The sequence below is a fragment of the Macaca fascicularis genome, chromosome 4 (genome assembly GCF_037993035.2).
Source record: "Macaca fascicularis isolate 582-1 chromosome 4, T2T-MFA8v1.1".
Lineage (NCBI taxonomy): Eukaryota > Metazoa > Chordata > Mammalia > Primates > Cercopithecidae > Macaca > Macaca fascicularis.
The window spans coordinates 34,000,662-34,014,666 of record NC_088378.1 but is presented as its reverse complement, the minus strand read 5'-3'; the positions used below and the strand labels follow the sequence as shown (position 1 = coordinate 34,014,666).

Genomic DNA, 14,005 nt, shown 5'->3' with positions numbered 1-14,005 from the left:
CGGCGGCCCCGGCCCCGGCCCCGACCCCTCTTTTCCTCCCCAGGATAAGGCAGGCGTAAACAAGTTGCAGGAAAAGCAGCCCCGCGCCGCCCCCACCCTCCCCCCCCAGCCCGCCGCCCCGGCGCGGCCGCCGCCGCCGCGACCGCCGCCGCCGCCGCCTCCCGACACACGCCCGCGCCCGCGCCCGCACCCGGGCCGGCGCGGCGCGGCACGGCGCGGGGCGAACGCCGCGACGGCGCGGGCTCCCGGCCCGGCCCGCGGCCCGCGCCCTCTCCCGCGCGGACGGCCGCCGCGGGCCCGCGCCGCCTCGCTTCCCAAAGCACTTTCCTGCCTCGGGCAGAAATAAACCGGAGGGTTTATTTTTGTGCAACTTTCCCAAAATGGCGGAAATTGGAGCTGATCTATATGAAATTCTCACACACTCGGTCGGGAAGAGGGAGGCGGCGAGGAAGCCACGCAAACTCTCGGCCGCCGAGCCCCGCCGCGGGTCCGTGTGTGTGCGTGCGTGTGAGTGTGCGTGTGCGCGGTGGGAGTCGGGCAGGCCTTTCCGCCGCGCACACACACAGCACACGCCGGGGAGACGCGCCTGCACATTCAACCAGTCCATTCTCCGCAGCCCGAGAGGGGAGAAAGTGGCCCGGCCTCTTTTCCCACTGCCTCGGTCTCCCGTACTTGTACTTCTCGCGCTCGCCCGCCCGCTCGCTCGCTCTCCGGTGCGCGCCCGGCACAAAGGCCACACGGGCGGAGGGGGCCGCAGGGGCGGCGCGCGGGGCTCGCGCCTCCCGCCGCACCGATCCGCGTCCCCGGCCGCCCCCGCGCCCCCCGCCGGCGCCCCCCGCCTCGGCGGCCGCGCTCGCCGCCCGGGCTGCGGCTCCGCGGCGCCCACCCGGACACGCACCCCGGCGGAGCCCGGCGCCGCCGCGCTCCCCCACCCCGCGCCCGGTGTCACGAAAGCGACCAAAGTGACAAGCTCGGGGGGCGCGGGGGAGGGGGCCACACGCATCCCGCCGCCTGCGCGCCAGCCTGAGCCCGACGCGGCCGCCTCGCCCCGGCTCCCTTCCGCACGGCCCCCCACACCCTTCCCCGTGTGCGCGCAAAGAAAAAAATACAAGTCTCTCCTCCCCCCATTTTTTCCTTTCTCTTTTCTCTCTCTTTTGTTCCTCTTTCACACTCGCACTCACTACTTCAGAGTGAGATGCCCAGAGACTCCCTCTCCAGCCGTTTCCGAGTCACTTGCCCACTTTTTTCCCCGGGATTAAGTTTTCTCCTCTTTCCCAGAGGCGCAGAGAAGTGGGGGAGAAACCCCTTCTGTCCCTCCCCTCCCCTGATCTGTTTCACAAGACGAGGGTGCGCTTCCTTCCCTCTATAGGGCTCTTAACTTTCATCCTCACCCAGAAAAATAAATGAATGGCTTTTGCACGGACAAATCTTCAGATTAATTAGAGATTAGATCCGATCAACCGCTTCTTACCCCCAAATTTTCTCTTTTTTTTTTCTCCGTCTCACGAGTAGTCCTGACAAATGGTCCAGGGCTGCGGGCGCAGTGCGCATGTGCGCGTAGAGTCAGGGCTGGGGAGAGGGGAAACTGCGCTGGTGCCGGTGCCGCCGCCGCCGCCGCCGCTGCCGGGGAGGCTCGCTCTGGCTTCCCTGTTACTGCTGCTGCGCCTTCGCCGCTGGAAAGCAGCAATAAAGCCGGGTGGCAAATGCAGCTGCCCGCAGATCCTGTTTCAGGTGCATCTTTTCAATAGCCCGGTCACCGCCTGAGAGCTGGTTCAAGAACAGTCCAAACAAATAGGAAACACTGCTAAGGTTCCAGATTTCTTTGTCTATTTTTCACTTTACTTTTTTTAAAGGCAATTCTCAGAGCAGCGAATCCACCATGTGCTGCGAAATGTATGCATTCAGCCATTAAAGAGTGGGCCTTAGTCTTGCACAAACATTACCCAAAGGCTAAATACATGCTACAGGTCATGAAAAGTAACAAAGTTGTAAGCTTTGGGAGAGTACAATCTTCCCCTCTTTGATGGCTGGAAGAATGCATAATAAAGAAAGTGTGCATATAAAACTTGTGCCTTCTTTCCGCTTCCAAAGTGCGGATCTTTATTGACAGCTCCAACATGTTAGGCCTCTGTCGAGTGATAGGCTGAGATTCCTACAGTAACTTAGAAATCACTGTGAAAGTCCCTTGGCAATAAGCAGGTCCAGGACTACCCTCTTAACGTATTCAGTCAAGATGGCTGAGCGGTCCTAAATGGCAAAACCTGTCTTTGTTAAAGTGTCAAAACTAGATCAAGAGAGTATTACATTTCGGTATTGACAGCTTTCCACGCATTGACTGCAGGCCGCCATTTGGACAGCTTCACCGGTCTTCTTTTCTACTGAATAGGAGTACTTACAAAATAATTCGAGTAATTAAAGTTTTAATAAATATTTTGATGTCAATAGTAGAGTTTCTGTGTGAAAAAAAAAAAGTAGCATGTGTGATTTTAGGAATGAGGGAAGCATGTCTTAGATTTCGCAGGGGTGGGGAGGTAAGGGGAAGTCCCCATCCGCAGAGTAGACTATTTATTTTGCATCTAATAAAGGGTAAAGGAGGCCCTTTTCTGAAACTGCTGCCTGAGGCCTAGAATTTAAATATATCACAGATGGAAGTTCTATATTAAAAATCCTTCTCCAAAATGTAGGGAATATTATTCTTGATTGAAATTTTTCACTTAAGGAATGTTTCTTGAACCAGTTTCAGAAAATAAACTCTTAAATTCTTTCCTTAGGACCATGAAATTACCCTATAGAAGCAGACCACCCGATATATCTAATGTTGGTGTGCTGACCAAATTCTCCAAACCAAAAATCAGGACATATGCCTTAACAGGTACTCCAGAACAAAGGGACAAATCCTGTGAAGCTGGAATGAACTTATAAAATGCTTCATATGTTGAACAGCCGTTGATTGAGGGGTGTGAAGTAGAGAAGACTGGGTAGTGAGAGCTATAGATGATCTCAAACCACCAGTTCACTATTGATTTCACCCACCACCACATTCAACCCTTTTCAGAGCTGTTCCCAAACAGCTTAATTAACTGATCTGAATTTCAGCTTCTCTCCTTTTCTCTCTAGCCCTTGAATAATAAGCAGTGAAATGGCCAAAGGCAAACTACAGGAGGAGAAAGAAAGAAAGGGCATGAGCTATGTACAAAACTAAGACCTTGCCCCCAAAGAAACTAAATTAATTTTAGATTCCTTTCTGAAAAATCCATTTTAGATTCCTTCTCTCAAGAAAATTTCTAGATGATATTTCTGTTGTACATATGTTTTCAGAGATACTGGTTCAACAGTCTCTAAATGTGTATTAATGGCCTACCTGTGCTAAGTGCTCTGCAAGGTGCTGGGAATAAACAGGTGACCAAAACTAGGCCCCAGCTACAAGGAATTCAGCCTCGTGAGAGAGACATTGTAGTAAATTGGGCATTATGTTACAGTAATGTTATATGGAAAATGTTATAGCAGAGGTATGTAGAGCAAACACAGCTGAGCACCAGTGGCAATAAGGAAAGGCTTTCCAGTAGAAGTGATGGCTAAACTGATTCTTGAAGGACAAACATCCAGGGTACATGATGCCATCCTTCTTCCCAGAAGGTGTCTGGGAACATGAACCAATCAGAAAAGTGCTTCAAGAGCAAGGCTTGCCTAGAAAGTGTACTGACAGAGGTTCACTAATAGAAATAAGAATGACTTGGGGCTCTCTACAATACACTGTCTTTCTCCTCCGGAGATCATTATTGAAACCTCATCTCAATTTTTCTCAAGATATGGTTCAGGATAGTAAAGATTTTGAAAGTACTCACTTATAGGAATAATGACTTTAAAGGCTGCTGTCAAAGTTTTCTACAAAGAATCCTTTGGTGCCACTATCCAAAACAGAGGCAAAACACATTATTAGAAGCTAGGTAACATGATTTTATTCTTCACGTAAATGTGTACTATTTACTGGACCTTTCCCATCTGTTCACTAAATGGTAATATACTAGCAGAGGCTTCTTTGCCATCCCTTCCACCTTCCGCCATTCACTCGCTTGTTAATGATTCATGATGAATGCCTTCTTTCCAGCATCATTTAATCTCATCATCCTCTACCACTCTCCCACCTTCTCACCCCACCCTCCTCCACCCTGCCACATGTAAATACCAAATCCATGCTTCAGGTTCAGGTCTATAACTTCCCCGACATCCCACACTCAGCTATGAGCTCACTCCTTTATTTTTCTTTATATTTATTTGTTTATACCCAAACCTGTCCACCCCAAAATGATTTCAGGTTACTACATTCCCAAATATTCCGAAGCTAAAGTCATTTTACATAGAAAATGTTTTAAACCAATCACTGTACTCGCTCTCCAGAGAATTTTTTAAGCTTCTCATCACCCCATCTCCCACCCTCATGGATGTCATTCAGAACTTCTCACTGTACTCCATCCTGGAATGTCGATGCTGCATGAACTTCATTTTAGAAACCTTAGCTCCTGCGGGACGTGATGGCTCATGCCTGTAATCCCAGCACTTCAGGAGGCCTAGGTAGGTGGATCACCTGAAGTAAGGAGTTTGAGACCAGCCCAGCCAACATGGTGAAACCCCGTCTCTACTAAAGATAGAAAATTATCTGGGCATGGTGGTGAACGCCTGTAATCCCAGCTACTTGGGAGACTGAGGCAGGAGAATCCCTTGAACCCAGGAGGCAGAAGTTGCAGTAAGCCAAGATTGTACCATTGTACTCCAACCTGGGCAACAAGAGCAAAACTCTGTCTCAAAACAAACAAACAAGCAAACAAACAAACGCTTAACACCCTTTCCCTAACACTATGCTTGTCCTGCATTGATAAGACAGGTCCCTCATGTCCTGGAAAAATTCAAGGATTACATTTTCCATGAGCCAGCCCTTCACAAATTGAAAGTGCCCAGGAGTGAAGTCCAGGAGACTAGTGTTCTAATCCAGTTCTGCCACTACCACTGGGAACCATTAGGCATGGCACCTCATGTTTTAGGAGCTTCAATTCTCCCCCTACTTAGACAAAGTAAACAGAATAATTGATTTTTTCCCTTTTTTTCTCCTTTTAATTGGCCCTGCTTCCTGGAGTTTTTGTTGTTGTTTTGTTTTGGAGACAGTGCCTCGCTCTGTCACCTGGGCTGGAGTGCAGTGGTGCAATCACAGCTCACTGCAGCCTCGACCTCCCACGCTCAAATGATCTTCCCACCTCAGCCTCCCAAACAGCTAGGACTACAGGTGCATGCCACCACGCCCGGCTGATGTTTTTTATGTTTTGTAGAGATGGAGATCTCGTTATGTTGCCCCAGTGGTCTCAAACTCCCGAGTTCAAGTGATCCTCCTGCCTCAGCCTCGCAAAGTGCTGGAATTACAGGAATGAGCCACTGCGCTCAGTCTGATTTCTGAAGTCTGTTTGAAAGCCATGTATCTCCCCACCCCTTCTCACATAACAGCAACATAATCACATTTTATTTCAAATAATATGGAACCGAGAAAGGGATTTTTCAGTAAAGAGTAAAGGCTCATCCATCTGTTAGGTATCATAATGTTATCAATGAATAGCTCATTCAGGTTGGCTTAAGCCTGGTACTAATGAGATGAAGGTCATGGGCTTCATTCCCTAATGGCTAGTTAGTTTTGATCTGTTTCATAGCCACAGACTGCTTTCCTAACCCTGGTCCCTCATGTTACAATGTGTGCTATTGGTCACAATTCTGTCTTAAGGTAAAATTGAATCTTTCTATAGAATTTTTCTAAAAGAACAATTCTTGAAATCATCCTTTTAATGTATTATCTTACTGTTACATGTGAGTCAAGTTATTGATTTTTTTTAGCCTATGTAATTGTGTGCTCTATGTTTTTCCAACTATAAAAATTATCTTAACATTGATTTGGCCAAAATTCTTATCATTGATATTTTTAAGAGCTGAGTTTGGTCTTCCTGTTAATGTTCTAGATAACACTGAAATGTTCTTATAGGCCTTTTCAGTTGAATACCAATCTCTTGCTTGTGATACATCTGTATCCAACACTCAGCACAAAGTTTGTGATAGTGAAACGTAATTGAAATGCTGAGGGGGGGAAAAGGGGTATAGTACTCATCAGGTGAGGAAAGGATTATAATATGTATCACATTCTAAATATCATAAGGAAATTAAATATATAAAGATGTGATGTGAATATATATTATCATTTCATTTAGATATGAAGAAGGTAAGATGGAAATATTGCAGGCATATTCAAAAGAATAGAATAATATGGGATTGTCAACTGACTTCTAAATTAAAAAGAAAAAGACAGTTTATAATTCTTCATAACACACTCACTTAAAACCTAAATTCAGAAGCCATATTACAAACAATATTGGAAGGAACAAGCCAGACTTCAGAACATGCCTGTGACAATAGCCCCCAGTACAGTTCGATCCTGGTTCTAGAATGTTCTTTCCATTTGACCTGGTCTCCTGGCCACAGCTGATTGGTCCAGGATTGGACATGTCATCTAAGGACTGAGTAGAGTAGCAGGGGTGGCCTGTAAGTCAGCAGGGAGTATGCTTCCCCATATGAATGCCCAATTATATTCTCACACTTGGCCACATTAACTGAAGACACTGGGGACACTGGGGATAAAAGTTAGTTGACAGCCATTACAAAAATGATTAATAAACAACTCAGAGAGAAAAAGCATGGGTGTATTAGCGATTAAACAGTAGAAACTGTGCATAAGTAGAATCCATAAGTTAGGGAAAAACAGAGATAGGTGGCAGGAGGCCCAAAAGATAAAGGTGCCAGAACTGCAGTGGACGCTGCATGTCGTCTTATTCCCAAATGTCATTCCAGTTGTGTGCGGCCTGGTCACTCTGTGGTTACCAGAAGAGCTACTTGTAGAGCAGGATTCCTATCTTCACTGGTATCCCAACAAGAACTCCTCATCACTTATGGAAAATTGAGGCATTTTTTGAATGGAATAGAAAAACCAAAGACCCCAAGCAATGTGTATGACTCATTCTCTTTGGCCTTACAAAATTAGAGAGGACCAAATTAGACGGTCAATTTAGTCAACCCAGTACCCAGTCATTTTTTCTCATTAGTGGAACATTCAGGCTGGATTTCAAGGTTCAAATCCCAACTCCACTACTTGCTAATGTGTGATATTGGACAAGTTATTGAAACTCTCTTGCCTCAGTTTCTATATCTGTAAAATGGGGATACTGACACTACCTAGCTCATGAGGTTGTTATGAGGATTTAATGGATGCATCCAAGAAAAATCCTTGGCACTTGGTTAGCAAGCAATAAATGTTAACTTCTTAACTTTTTCCTGCTTTATTTTTATTGAATATTGACAAATTATAATTATATATATATTTATGGGGTATAAAGTGATGCTATATGTATACAATGTAGGATGATTGAATCAAGCTAATTAACATGTCCATCATCTCAAATAATTATCATGTATTCCTCCTGTCTAACGGGAACTTCGTACCCCTTGACCCGATTTCCAGCCACTCCATAGCCTCTGGTAACCACCATTCTATGCTCTCCTTTTATGAGTTCAATCTTTTGCAGCTTCCACATATAAGTAAGAATATTTGGTGTTTCTCTTTCTGTGTCAAGCTCACCTCACTTAGCATAATATTCTCTGGGTTCACCCGTATGGTCACAAATGGCATAATTTCCCTCTTTTTAAAGGCTGAATAGTTTTCCATCACGTGTATATGCCACATTTTCTTTACACATTCATTGGCTGATAGACACTTAAGTTGTTTCCCTATCTTGGCTATAGTGAATGATGCCACAATAAACATGGGAGTGCAGATATCTCTTCAACAGGCTGATTTCAAATCCTTTGGATATATACTCAGAAGTAGTATTGCTCAGTCGTATAGTATTTTTATTTATAGTTATTTTAGAAGCCTCCATATTATTTTCCATAATGGCTGTATCAATTTACATTCCCACTCACAGTGTACAAGGGTCCCCGTTCCTCTACATCACTGCCAACACTTGGTATCTTTTTTTTTTTTTTTTTAATGAATAGCCATTCTGACAGCTGTTCAGTGATATCTCATGGTGGCTTTAATTTGCATTTCTCTAATGATTAGTGATTTTGAGTAGCTTTTCATGTACCTATTGACTATTTGCATATCTTCCTTTGAGAAAGTCTACTCAGGTGCCTGGCCAGGCTTTTTTCTGTTTTCTTCCCTGTGTACTCCTAGCACCCAGAATTGTACCTGCACATAGAAGGCATGCAAAACACACTTATTAAATGGCTTAAAGAAGTATTCTTATGTGAATTATTACGCTGCTCTTTGAATTGTGTCTTTCCTGGCTGGTTACTGGACCATAGGTATTGTATCAGAGTTACGTTCATGGGCAACATCCTCCTAAAAGTTCCTAAAAGCATGTAAACAGAGAGTGTTAATGGAATTCATAGGCCCTATTTCAAAGGAGCCTGCTGTTCAGAATATATTATCTTTATTTAGCATTTATATTACACTTTTACATTTTCAAAGCCCTTTTCAGGTTTTTAACTAAATATTTGTTATAACATTCCTATGTTATCTTTCATAAGGGAGATAACTGAAGCATGGTTCCAATTGCTAACACCTATATCTAGAATTGAATTTATCACATAAATACAGTAAATGTAACTATATATTTAAAAAATCTGGAACATTACTTTGTTCACGTAGAATGCCGAATGGAATGTCAATGTTAAGAGAAGAAGACAATCTGTTACTTTAAATTATACTAGCTATGCCTTGCACTGGTTCTATTTCAGAAACTAGAATCAATAGAAAGGTTTTTAAACTGAGGTTTCTCAATGGGTTTGAAGTCTTTAATGAATGAAATTTTGAAACTCAATATTGAAACATTTCACCATGTCTCAGTAATTTCCCCATTCTTTTCTATGACAGTCTCTTCAAGAAAGTAGTTCTCTCCCAGTGCCAGTATGTTGGGGGTTTCTGCATGTATGCCCTTAGAATTTGTTGACAGTGAAAAATAAAACTGGTAACAATCAGCATGCCATCAATAAAATCGGCCAAGAGTTATTTACCTTAAGGGTCTATAAATAAGGTTAAGGAGATTTATGAAATACCCAAACTCAATCAGGCAACTCTGTATAGTTTCAGGAAAGTCGGAAAATGTATCAGTGTGAAAGATACTGAGTTTCAGTCACTCTTTCGATGGGTTGCCTTCACGGTAGAGTAAAATCATCCTAACTCAGAGGAGCCCTCTGAGTCAAGCTAGATAATCTACTCATTTGACCCTATTTGACTCCCTTTTCCTTAGCCCAACCAGCTGTTTACCAATCTTGACACCAGAGCTTCCCACAGCCTCACAGTGTTGCCTCTCTATCCCAATGTAACTACTTCAAGCCAGGTGTGGTGGCTTGAGGCCATGAGTTCAAGACCAGTCTGGGCAACATCGTGAGACCCCATCTTTAAAAAAAAATAAAGTTAGCTGAGCATGGTGGTGCACACCTGCAATCCTAGCTACTCAGGAGGCTGAGGCAGGAGGATCGCTTGAGCCCAGGAGCTCCTAATTGCTGTGAACTGTAATCTCACCACTGCTGTCCAGCCTGGGCAATAGAGTGAGACCCTATCTATAAAACAAAACATGAAACAAAACAAACCAAAAAAAACCCATCAAAAACTGTCAGCTCTTCCTTTCAACTTGCAAACTCTCTTTCTCTCCTCTTCCTGGGGAAAGAATATTCCTATTTCTCCCCGACCCTCACTATCCCTTGAAATGTGCTCCTGATCACAGCCTGTCTCTAGTCCTTCATGAATTTCCATTATTTTCCCCAAATTTTCAGTTGACTATTCTCCACTAGTTTTTTCCTCACAGCCAAAAAATTATGCTCCTATCTTCCAGGTCCTCAAAAAGAAAACCTTTCCTCAAATCTGCATCACTTCAAACACTGTGCCATAATTTCACCTTTCCTTTGCTCCCAAACTTCATAAACAGGAAGTTTACACTCACTTTCTTTGTTTCCTTACTTCCTATTCATTCCTCAATCCACAGACACTGCTATATGTACTTTCTTCTCTGTAAATTGTCCAATGACTTCCTAAGTGTCAAATCTAGTGGCCACAGTCTATTTCCTATTTAAGGTTTTAGAAGCACTTGACGGTGTTGACTAATCCCTTCTTTGAAATGGCCTTCCCATGCAGCATCTTTGTCAATTCACTGTTCTGGCTCTTCTCTTATTCCTCAAACCCAGTCCCACTTTCTCTTGTCACACGATAGATACATGTGCTTCCAGAATTAAGTTCTGGTCTTATCTTCTGTCATGACAGTCTCTCCTGAGTCAGCTTATTTATGTTCTTCCTCAGCATCGCTTTAAGTCATCTTTGTGTAGAGATGGACTATATTTTTATTCATGAGCATTTAACTGAAATTTACATTGCCGAATTTTTGAGAGATGAGTCCACATGGATATTCCATGTGTTTGAAGACAATGGAATAGTATGGTGTGTTTTTTTGTTTTTTTTTTAAGTTTGAACTTTGCCATTAGATCTGGTTGGAATCCTACTTCCACCCCTTTACTAGATATTAGACGGTAACTTATTCTACGTAAACAGGGTATCTTCCCATGTACAATAATCCATACTTCACAAGGTCATTATCAAGATTAAGTGAGATAATGCGTGTGAGGTACCTAACACAAAAGAGCTCAATAAATGGTAGCTATTGTTTTTGCCTGCTTCTTTTTCCTCTGCATTCTTCATCTCAGTTTGTAATGTCACCATGCTCTCAGGCACTGATTTAACAACAACTTCCTCTTCCTGCCACCCACATCCAGTTGGTCAACAGCTCCTATTAGCAGTTCCACTATAATATCTCTACTCCCAGCCAGGCACAATGGCTCACGACTGTAATTCCAACACTTTGGGAGGCTGTGGTAGGTGGATCACTTGAGCTCAGGAGCTCGAGACCAACCTGGGCAACATGGTGAAACCTGGTCTGTACAAAAAAATACAAAACAAAATTTAGCTGGGCATGGTGGGGCATGCCTGTGGTCCCAGCTACTGGGGAGGCTGAGGTGGGAGGATGACTTGAGAGGCGTAGGTTGCAATGAGCTGAGATCATGCCATTGTACTCCAACCTGGTGACAGAGCCAGACCCTCTCTCAAACAAACAAACAAACAAACAAAAGAAAAATAATTCTACTCCCTCCTGGTACTATTTCCTCTGCCACTGCCCTACTTTGTCTCCTGCCAAGATTATTACCCTGTATTTCTAACTACATCTTTGCCATTACAATTATATTCTTCAAGTATAGTGTTGGTAATGTTGCTTACCTGCTCCAACCCCTTTTAAATGGTTCCTAATAACTTCAGAAAAACTTTATCTCCTTGGTATGGTACTTAGCGCCCTGCAACTTCTGGAACGGATTAACCTTTCCATGTGCAGCCCCAATCCATGAGTAAGCCACACCAGGCAAGCCTAATGCATTGTCATTCTTCTTTCCTTTTGTTCATGCTATTTCCTGAACTTGAAATGCCTTCTTTCTGACCACTCTTGATCTATCTCAATTTCTAACTCATTTGAAAAGGTATTTGTACATTCATGTTCATAGTGGCATTGTTCACAATAGCCAAAAATGGGAACAATCCAGATATCCATTGATGGACGAATGGATAAACAAACTGCAGTTATATATATATCCAGTGAAAAATTTATTATTTGCCCTTAAAAGGGAAGGAAACTCTGACACATGCTATAACATGGATGGACCTTGGTGACATTTCAGTGAAATGGGCCAGTCAGAAAAGGACAAATACTATATGATTCTACTTATATGTGATAACAAGAGTAGTCAAATTTATAAAGACGGAAAGTACAATGGTGTTTGCCAGGGGCTGGAAGCAGGTAAGAATGAAGAATTATTGTTTAATAGGTCCTGGACTTTCAGTTTTGAAAGATGTAAAAAGTTCCTTAGATAGATGGTGATGATGTTTGCATAACAATGTGAATGTACTTACTGCCACTGAACTGTACACTTAAAAATGGTTAAAATGGCAAATTTTATGTCTATTTTTCCACACCTCAAGCAATTTAAAAATTCATCTTTAGTGGCATCTATTAAGTACCAGGAACTGTGCTGGGAATTAGGAATACAAAAACAGATAAAATGCTCCCTGTTCTAGTGGGCATATGATTTAAAAGGGCTCAAATTCAACCTCTATATGAAAATTTCAGGTAAGCACACTTGAAATCTAAAGCTTTCTTCTGTCTCTATATCTATTTTAGCACTTGTCACATCCTGCTCTGTATTGTGTCTGGTCCTTGTAAACGTTTGTCTCTCTTTTGAGATAATAAAATACCCTAAGGTCAGGAGCTCTGTCTTATCTATTCATTTTTTAATCTATCAAAGCACTTAATACAGTTCATTGCACATAATGGGAGTTCAATAAATACTTGTGGAGTAGAATAGAATGGAATGGAAGTGAACTCCAGCCATCAGTGATGTTCTGGGCCCAAAATGATACCACCTGATAGACAGTTCTTCCTCAGAATGGTTGTACTGACCAGTGAATGGCATTCGTCAACAAAAAGATCAAAGGAAAGCCTCACTTCAAGAACACATCTACATCACTCAATACCAAGTACACACAGATATTATGGATTCTGTTCATGATCCTCAGTAAACATAACCATCATCTCATATCTGAATTAATTTTCCAAAATTTCAAATTTAAAGCCATGATTTAAGCATGGATGGATGGATGGGCTTAGGTACCATCCAGCCCACTTACAATCAAAGCTGTGAGCCAACCATTAAGAGTTTTGTGTGAACAGAAACAGCCCCAATAGTTGGCTGCTGTCTGTGGCCCACTGGAATTTGGAGGAGTATATCTCGTAGCTGGTTTGATTTTGAGTACATAGCAATAATCAGCACAAATAGCACTTTGGAATCTATACTTTTCTAACCTCTGATAACCCTTTGATGATAAATCATCTAGGTAGCAACAGGCATTTAAGCCTGTCTTTTTGAGTGTCAGGGATTCTTCCCCCCTTATCAAATTGGGATTTTTCTCTTCATCTTCAAGAACAGAGGTCTTTCTTTTGCCTTCTAGATGAGGCATAGGCCCCTGACGCTTAATAATTATAAAGTGTATCGAATGACTACTGTGTGCCAAGAACCATGCTAAGCATTTTACATGCTTTATCTCATGTTTTTCCTTGACAACCCTATGCAGTAGAAAAGTGGCTTTCTTTTCTGTGTGCCTGTCTCAAATCCCTCTCCTTTGTTTTCCTTAAGAACATCACATTTTCCCTTTAGGAGGTTTCCTTCCTCCTTCCACGTGGTCTTGGAGTCTGTCCATTCTCAAGCTTCCGGACATCAAGGAATAGGCAGGTGATGATAATGAGGCCAGTTAGAGTCTGTCAGGAAAAATCTGACTCATGGGATAAGGAACAAGCGTGGATGTAGGCAGATTATTTCAAAGCCCATCCTCAAAATTCCTCAGTGACACCCTCACAGTCACCTTTGTGCCTATTATCCATAAGGCCTGATGGTTTAGCTTTTCCTTCAATTCTGTGACATATCAAATTTTGATCCAACAAATTCTACCTTTTTTTTCTATCTAACATTAGCTGGAAGCAGTTTCTTATAAACTATACATCTTCCCAATAAAGCAGTATATTGTTTCCCATTGCTATGCAGCAAACTACCACAAAGGTAGCTACTTAATGCACATTTATGACCTTACAGCTTCTACAGGTCCAGGCTCTGGACATAACTAAGCTGGGCCCTCTGCTCAGGGCCTCACAAAGTTGCAATCTAGGTGTCAGCCAGGTCTCCTGAGAGGTTTGGAGCCCTCCTGGATGGTGCGAGAAAACCCAAGGTTGACCCTGAATCAGTGCATTTCCTAGAAGATACAAGATCAATCCCAAAGGGAGGATCATGTATGGGAAAAGAGTAAACGAGTTCACAGAAGAGGGAATAA

General features: G+C 43.0%; 1 protein-coding gene across 10 annotated transcripts in view; it reads right to left on the bottom strand.

Annotated features, from left to right (window-relative positions):
* The window catches only part of L3MBTL3 (L3MBTL histone methyl-lysine binding protein 3), a 122,884-nt gene extending 121,329 nt beyond the window's left edge, over nt 1-1,555 (bottom strand). For 3 of the 10 annotated variants that reach the window (XM_005551804.4, XM_005551807.4, XM_065543387.1), the window contains exon 1: nt 1,472-1,555. The gene's annotated coding sequence lies outside the window, so the exon portion shown is untranslated. Of the gene's footprint in view, nt 1-422; nt 729-898; nt 1,076-1,181; nt 1,339-1,471 lie in introns of those variants that run through there. The other 7 variants (XM_045391544.2, XM_045391546.2, XM_045391543.2 and 4 more) reach the window with 5 other exon arrangements.
* Between the last annotated feature and the right edge of the window lie 12,450 nt (nt 1,556-14,005).